Below are 9,406 nucleotides of genomic sequence, written 5' to 3'. Positions count from 1 at the left end.
ACGGGATGAAGAAGGAGCGCACATGCAAGAAGACTTGCTTGCAGTTGGACAGATGTACCAAGCATATCAAGCAATAAACAAAAGTAATGCATGCATTGAACCATCAAGAAATAACAAGACCATCGAAGACCCCACATCACCATGCCATGCAGAGGAGAAGTCAAAGGACACCATGAGTACACACATCACTCAATAGCGCAACATCTCGACATGGACAACACAGTCAGCGAGTACATGTCAGGAGTATCATGTCAAGTTGTGTCATGAGTTATCTCGGCCACATCACCATTATGGGCCATATCCGTTGTAACTGAATGTAATGTAAAGTGAAGTCCAATGGATGCACACAAAAGTCGAAGAGTCATGTTAGTTGAAAATTCATGGGAAATTGAATAGTCATGAGGGTAGTCTAAGAGTCACAAGGGTCAAGCATCACCCTTGGCTATATATACCCCTCCCATTGTATGGGCATGTACTTTTCACCTTGGCTTCTCCCACATAGCCTTAAGAGTTTGTAGTATGTTCTTTGAGGAGCGAAGAGTGGCTCCAATGTCCCACTATTGGGACTAGTGATGTATGGGGTACAGATATGTCTTGGGATTTTTTCTTAATTCAAAAGCTTATTTCAGGCCAGTATGTTTTCACGCGTGTTTTGTAGATGTTTGTAAGACTACTCTTTAAACATTTGTAATGCATGTTTGTTTAACCTGTACTAAGATAGTTGAACTACTTTGGTTATTTTAGTACTTACATTGTTGAAGATGTGTTGTATTGTTTATCGTTGTTGTCTCATCCGTGTGGACTACTCCACGGGACATTAGACAGACCATTCTTGTTTTCTTGGTTATAACGATCGTCACCTCCGTGTGGACTACTATGTTGGATGATGTACATGTTTTCCCTTGCACTTTGGTTTTAATGACTGCCACATCCGCTGTGGACTACTCCGTTGGATATTGGTCAAACCCTTGTTGTTGCGTGTGTGTCTCTCCCTAGGTGGTACTACTACCTATCATCTAGAGGCTCACTTTTACCCTCTCCTTTACAGTAATAAAACCTAGAGACAAAGTTACATTACGTACTCACTAGACATACTTCACTTTTTGAAGATAAAAGCTTAACACTCTCATGTGTTGAACAACAATAGCTAAGGAAAATCTCTAAGATAATGGCAACTGGGTCATCATACTAGATGGGACTCCTACACCAAACAATGTCAAGTCTAGTTGGGACTTCATACCGAGGATATCCCCTTTGTTGGCGGGTCCAACACCGTCAACAAGTACCAAGCGAGATTTGTCATCCACCATTTCCTTTCTCTTAGTGCATCCACTAGTTCTTCCCATAAAAATATCCATCACATGAACAAATGGAAAACCACATCATCAAAATGCATTTGGAATCCACTACTCTAAATACATCTAGTTTGCTCATATCATGCTACATTTATCCATCCAAAATTGGGGGGAATATATGCCCATACACTTCGTCATCACCTTTTGTAGGATTTTATGCCAGTAGGGACAAATGCTTGATTCCATTATTTGAGAACTTGGAACATAATGGCACTCCAAATACTCATCTGATTAGGGGCATCATTCCCACCTTTGCATACTAGATCAATTCCCTCCATCACCTATGCTTGAGGGAAGTATCTCATGCGTGGGGGAATGATAGCACCTCTAGCTACCTTCTCCCCTAATTAACATATCAGTGTTGACCTAGACCCCAATGATCTAGGTATGGTCAATTATCCTTTCATTTCTTGTATAGTTTGTCCTACCGGCCTCTCCGACAAGCCATATATACATTGTATATTGTAGATGATTGATACCATATTTTAAAAATTCTACTCTATGTGATGTCACATTTACCATCTAGTCCCCATGTTTGACTTGGTGGGTAGGGATGATCCTAGACCTTCTCTACTAGTTCATTCATGTATCCCTTTCTTACCTTGATTCTTCACTAGGAGTCATCCTTCCAAGAAGCATTAAGGCCATTTTTAGACAAGTAAGGTCACCTACCTGAAAGCTACAAATATGAATTATGATGGTCAGTTTGTCCACTACGATCTCCTCAAGATTTAGGGCCTTATCCTCCTCTCCAAATTCTCCAACAGATCAATGTGCAAATGAATTGGATTTGGGGGCAAGAAGCCCTTTTATAAGAAAAACCGTAGTTTTTCCGTCACCCATTGCGACCAAACCGTAGCTCTATTTGATGAATCATCAACATCATTGGAAAGGTATCACCAAGTTCTATAATGGGTCTCCCATTGGTTTTAGTAATTTGACACTTCACCAAGAATCCATTTTTTTCACAAGGTCTCACTTTACTGCCTATTAAAATCAAATTTCTTCATTTGAGCAATCTATACTCTGGCACCACTTTACCCGCGCATTGGTTGAATCACGTGTCGATTTTCATTATGAGTAACCATCATTTACTCATGTTTTTATGGTCCCCTCCGGGCCTCCCCCACATGGTAGCATCATCGAGTCACCCTTGTTTAGAGCATCCGACATGAGTCACCCTTGTGTCTATGGAGTCTATTCTGAGTCCCCTTGAGTCCAGTTAGAGTCTTCCATACATCTTTGTGTCGCATCCATCTCATCGTATTCATATTTGGCCTCCAGCTCTAATACTTTGTCCTTGAAAACCCTCATTTAAGTCATTAACCATCCCCTCCAAAATCGCGTCAATTGCTATCAGGTCAACAATACATATCATAATCTAAAAAGGGAAGTTGTCAGTCTGCCACTCATCTAATTTCTTTCCATCATCATCCCCGATGTCAATCCATTAGTCACTCTACTATGATACCTCATGCCTTTGTTAAGAATTCCTTATTTCCTTAACTCTGGCGAGCCCTCTTCTGTCTACTTCAACACATTTATTCAAAAAGTGTGGTGTGGAGGGCAGTATACCTTAGTTCCAACTTTCATCTTTGTTTGGTGCCTCAGGTCAAGAAAAGGGAATCATTATTGCCCTTTGACTTGGTTGTTTCTCATGTGCTCAATGCAAACTCCTTATCACACAATTGAGAATTGTACACTTGATGGTTTGGACATCCGGACGATTACCCCAGTGATTCTTAGGTGTGTGTGGGATGTTTCAAACCTCATGAGGGGGTGGCCCTTTAGGTAGCCCCCTACATGACCGGATGTATGCCAATGCATATATAGCCTCAGATGCAGTTTCGCAGATGTGATGGGTTCGGTTTTTGCCGCTTGCAATGCCCACAACATGCATGTCTCCTTCAAATGATCCATTCAAATCTTCAGAGCCCTTTCCTATTCAACATGGATTCTTTGGGTTTGATCCCCCCTCACCATGTCAAATTGAGGGGAATTATGTTTCATGTACTCAGATGTTATTATATTCACTCTTGACCTATGTCTTTCCAGGAACATTATGTAAACGGATTCATTGTATTATTTTATGGCCCTTTGATGCCAGCATATCATGTATCATGTACTTTGTAGCTCAGTCCCACATTGTTGGGCTCACCATTATTTTTTGTACATAATTATATCGGCGGGTATGGATATGCCTCCCCCGCCTCATTTGAGATCATGTACTTCAACATAAAAAGAGACTTATATCAGTTTAGTATGTCTCGCCCCCTCCATTTTTTATGTCCTTGCATTCCTTCAACAATCTCTCTCTCCCTGACTCCCTTTTGGTGTCTCGTGAAAGTGTAACCTATAACATATTTCGGTCATATGATTCCTAACACTCATACGTTGGGGGGAATATGTTATCACCAAAAAATGATTACCTAGCCATTTCTAACTAGGTGGATCGAAGTACACCATGTAGGATTAATTTTACCATAGTAAAATCACTTTCGCCATGGAAAATAATTTAGTTAACCATTTTATTTAACTTATTTTTTTATTAAAATTTAAAAAACCCATGAGAATAATTGAATAAATCATTATTTGTTTAATTTTCTCTAGAAATAATTATTAAATCATTATTTGATCATTATTCCTTGTCACATTTGAATAAATCACCTAGGAATAATTAAATAATCACTATTTATTTTATTATCCCTTAATTCTATTATTGGAATAATTGTTAAATCACTATTTAATAATTATTTCAATTTCACACCATTCTTAATTCTCGTGAAATAATTAATAAATCATTTTATTTGTTAATTATTTCTAAATAAAAATATTTTGTCATTTTGAATATCTTTTCCCTCTATAAAGTATTCCTAATTGTTAAATCTTGATTTAGTCAACATTATTTTATTATTCTCCATTTTCAAGATTAATTCAATACTTTGTTATAAATATGAGGGTTTTCCATTCATTTTTCACCGTAATCATTATCATCGTCGCCATTATCGTCTCATTTCACTTGAGCTCCCATTTGAGTTCTCCACATTGTTTTTGTTTTTTCAAGCATTTAGAGAGAGAATCAATTACTGAAGCATCAAGGACATCAAAGGACCCATCCCACAAATGGGGACTTGCAGATCTTTTTTTGTAGATCTCTTTCACCAAGTGTTATCAATAAAAGATTTATTCATTTTAAAAGTCTTTCCATTTGGGTTATTACATTGGATATATACATTGTTGATTATTGTTTTGAATCGTATATGTTGTTTTGTTGCAGCTTTTCTAGTTTTATCGCAGATCTGAAGCGTAAGAAACCAAAAATTGTTGTTAAGGTCACGTGTCACCTAGTGACTTAAGTGAAGTTTTTTTGGTACACTTTCCAAGAAATTTCACACTAACACACATTAATTGTTGGCATTATGATGCATGTGTTGTCCTTGATGGAAACTCACCCATATATGGTAACTAGATGAATCTACAGGACAGATCAGAGGTGACAGAATGATGGAACACGAAGATATCAGAGGTGACATAATGATGGAACACAGAGATATCAGAGGTGACAAAATGATGGAAAAGAATAATGGTCAAAGGTTTGATACATGGAGATTGTGTTTTGTTGTCCTCGATAAGCAACCTACCTAATGAGTTGTCCTTAATGACAACCTATTTGATGAATGGAATACTTGATAAAGATATAAACAAGATGTGACAGAATGCATGGCAATTGTATTTACATATGTGACAAAATGCAGGGCAGTTCAAATGAATCAGTTCAAAAATGATGTGTGATGGCAAGTCACATTGTAACAGGTCTATTCAGAGGTAACAGAGCAATGGCACACAAGAACAGGATGATGGGACAAAGGTTTTCAGATCAGAATCAAGCAAATGAAGAAAAAGAATGTTTCAAGTTGTATTAAGTTGTATACGATGTTTACCCTAGTCCAAGTAGCATATACACGCGGGTACACTGAACAAAAAAAACGTATACATATGCACGCACCTTCACAAGAGTAAAAGCGCATATGGGATGGAAAATTAAGGTTATAGAATGCCAAGAATCCATACCATGGTATTATCCCACAATATTAAGTGGAATAACGATTACTTAATCCCATCTAAAAATACCAGAGGTTCTAAGTTTTGTTTTGGTGCATGGTATTGATAAAAGGCTAAATCTATATAAGGAAGTGAATATCAAAGTGTGAGGGTGTGCAAGTAATAAATATCTCGTGAAGAGTTAGAACAAAATAAAATATGCATGTTATGGTTTTTTATGCTTTGCTTGATCTAAACTAAGTATGCACTCGAGTGTCTAATGATGGATGAGATCTAATGATGAATCAGGATCATAAGCCCTGAAATGACTTATCATTATGTGATCTGATAATGGATAGGCTGATCTATTTTATCAGTGTTGTTGTTTTACTTATGTTTGTCAATGATGTCTTCATTAGATCTAAGAGTAACACTGATTGTATAAGGAGATTGAGTCTTGTTGATTAATTGATTGAGTAAGAAGGGTGATATTTGTTGCTATCTATTTAGAACTCTGTAATATGAGAGTAGATCTTTAGAATGTCTTTGAGAAGTACAGTTTATGGTTCAGAAGTTTTATGATTCAGTATCTTTAGAGGTATACGCAGTCTAGGTTACAGAAACTGGCGTATACATGCAGGTTCCCTTCATTGAAATAGCGTATACATTCTAACATTATTTTTGAGGGTTCAGTTATGTGTTCTGGTTATAGTGATCTGACTATTCCAGTTGATTGGTTGAATTTTGATTAAGTGTCGGTTAATTAGGTTTTGAGTGAATGGTTGATTCAGTTGTATCATAAATTGATGATTGGGTGATTCAGTTGTGTCTGAGGTTTCAGTGATTATTTGATTCATTTGTGTCAGAAGTTTTAATGATTGGTTGATTCAGAAAGTGATGATTAGGTTTCAGTTATATCAGAGATTGATGATTGGGTTTTAGTGATTGGTTGATTCAGAAAGTGATGATTAGGTTTCAGTTATATCAGAGATTGATGATTGGGTTTCAGTGATTGGTTGATGCAGATGATTTGATGGCTATATTAAAGTGGTGATTGATTTTGAGCTTCAATGTTACTGATGGGTCCAGTATGAAAATTTGATGAAACGTGGCCTACATATTGTGTTGATGTGTACCGGGAGTATTCAATTTGAAAATTTATGAAACGTGGTCCCTAGAGGAAGAAGTGAAGGTGGTAGTCTTCTATAGGCCAACACCTACGTACTGGTAAACACTGGTTGGTTCGAAACGTGTCGACGAGATTATCTCCTATGTGATTTTTACCGAAAGATGTTATAATTAATATGGATCACAGAAGTCTAAACTCAATATAAACATATCAGCCAGTACAAGAGCTAGAGGGTTGGAGCTCCCTTCCAGTAGTAGCTGGAGAACTAGTGAAGGTTGTAGCCTTCTTGAGGCCAGCGCCTACGTACTGATAAACATATCAGCAAGTGCAAGAGCTAGGGGGTTGTAGCTCCCTTCCAGTAGAAGCTCGAGAACGAAAGAAGGTTGTAGCCTTCTACAGATAAGTGCCAGTACAATATTGTAAACAATATTTTCTTTATATTAAAAGGGAGACAGATATAGAGAGGCAAAGAAGGAGATATGAAGGGAGATATAGATGTAGGGGGGAGAAAAGGAAGAAGATTTCTTACACAAGATGCATTGATTCCAGTGTATATGATAATTTGTAATCTTATTTGATTGTTTGCACTAAATGTGTTGATTTCAGTGTAGATGTTGATTTCTAATTATATTTGATTGTTTGCACTAAATGCATTGATTTCAGTTGATTTTTAATTATATTTGCTTGCTTGCATTACATGCATTGATTTCAGTGTAAATGTTGATTTTTAATCTTATTTTATTGCTTGCATTAGACGCATTAATTTCAGTGTAGATGTTTTCTAATCCTATTTGATTGCTCGCATTAGATGGATTGGATGTTGTTAATCTTAAGCGTAAATTATTAAAAATATTTTTCAAAATTAGATGGAAGGGAGAGAGGGAAGAATATTTCTTGCACTATTCAGTGTAAATGTTAATTTCTAATCATATTTGATTGTTTGCTCTAAATGCATTTATTTCAATGTAGATGTTTGTTTCTAATCCTTTTTTATTGCTTGCACTAGATGCATTTATTTCAACGTAGAGTTGGATTTCTAATCCTATTTGATTGCTTTCACTGGATACATTAATTTTAGTGTAGATGTTGATTTATAATCTCATTTGATTGCTTGCATTAATTTTAGTGTAGATGTTGTTTTCTAATCTTATTTGGTTGCTTGCATTAGATGCATTAGATGTTAATCTTGATGTTGTAGACTATTAAGAAAAAATATTTTCAAGATATATAGTAATATCTAAAAGGACACTATTATGAATTAATTAGCTGTCAAAAGTTGTGATACCTAGAATTAAAATTAAAATAGATGTGAACAATCAATCCTCCTGCAAAGCACAAATTAAGCATTGATAAGATTGCCCCCCTTTTACATCACTAACTAATTATTAATAGACAATTACATATATTTAAAATTACTAAAAAATAATTGCATATAATAATGTATTCACAATATTTATAAAATGAAAAGATATATTTATAAACATTCAAAACAAATCAAAATATTCTTCAAAGAGATGTGATAATTGTTTGGAGAAACAAATAATGTAAAGATTTGATGATTCTAACCACGCATTAAAAAAAAAACCAAAAATACATTATTTCTTGACTTTGTTGAATAGACTATAGATAAAAAAAATCATCAAAATGTTCTGGAAGGAAACAAATTATTTCAAACATTAGCAAAGAAAAAACAAATTCAAGAGTAATCTTTATGCAATAAATTGTTAAAACTAATCTTAGAGACATATTTAGTAATACTTGGAAAGACACTATTGAGAATTAATTAGTTGTCATAAGTTGTAATACCTAAAATTAAATGAAATAGATGTGCAATATCAATCCCTAAAATTAAATGAAATAGATGTGCAATATCAATCCTCCTACAAACTATTGACACGATCGTCTCCCTTCTTCATCGCCAACTAAGTACCAATAGACAATTACATACAGATATAAAAATATAACACAAGAACTGTAACATTCAAAAACATTATCATCCAAATCCAAACACATAAACACACAAACTACTCAAAGCATCTAAACAAAAATGTACAAACCATTCAAGGCAAACAACACAGACTAAATTAAAGAAGAGAATGATATGGTCATGCCAAGCAAAGAAAACATAATGTGAATTTTGAAGTTAATCTCAAACATATACATAATAATGATAAACTAAAAATGTGACATTGTTTCCCTCGAATGAAACCAGCGTAGATCCATCTAACCCTTGATCTATCATGCGCCAAGAGTGATCAAAACCCTCAAGGTCCAAATCTTTCCTCAAATTCTACACTCCAAAAGAACATTTGCACCTCGAGAGATTTGATCCCTCTCTACACATGATAGATCCAGTGTTAGATGATTTAAACACATATATATGTACATTTTAAAATACATGTAATGAGATATTTAATGATGTAGGCTAATTCCATTTGCATGAAGATTCTTAACATAAATAGACTTTGGTACAATACCATGGGACAATACCATGGCTTGCAAATAGCGCATGCTCCAATTAAAAATGAAGAAAGGGCTTAACTACTTTTAAAATAAATCTCTATTTCATTTGCCATCCACCACTACGAATATTCTAGAATATTATGTGAACTTTAAATCACTACCATCTACCTAATAATTATTGATAATTAAATTAAAATTATGGAAGCTTTATGTTACTATTGTAATCATATAAACAAAATGGTTGGTAAAAAACTATGATCATCAATTCATGATAAACATCAAACTATTTACTTCATGATTCTTAACCATGGAAATTCATGCCCACTTTACCACACTTGCAGATAGGCTTTGTTACAATATCATTGACCAATACAATGGTTTATCAATACCACATGATTAAGAAACCTATAGCTCATTT

This window comes from Pinus tabuliformis, chromosome 3_2, assembly GCF_031772625.1.
Source record: "Pinus tabuliformis cultivar Carrire ecotype Pingquan chromosome 3_2, CPIR1, whole genome shotgun sequence".
Classification (NCBI taxonomy): domain Eukaryota; kingdom Viridiplantae; phylum Streptophyta; class Pinopsida; order Pinales; family Pinaceae; genus Pinus; species Pinus tabuliformis.
The sequence above is the reverse complement of the archived record's forward strand: the minus strand, read 5'-3'. Positions refer to the sequence as shown.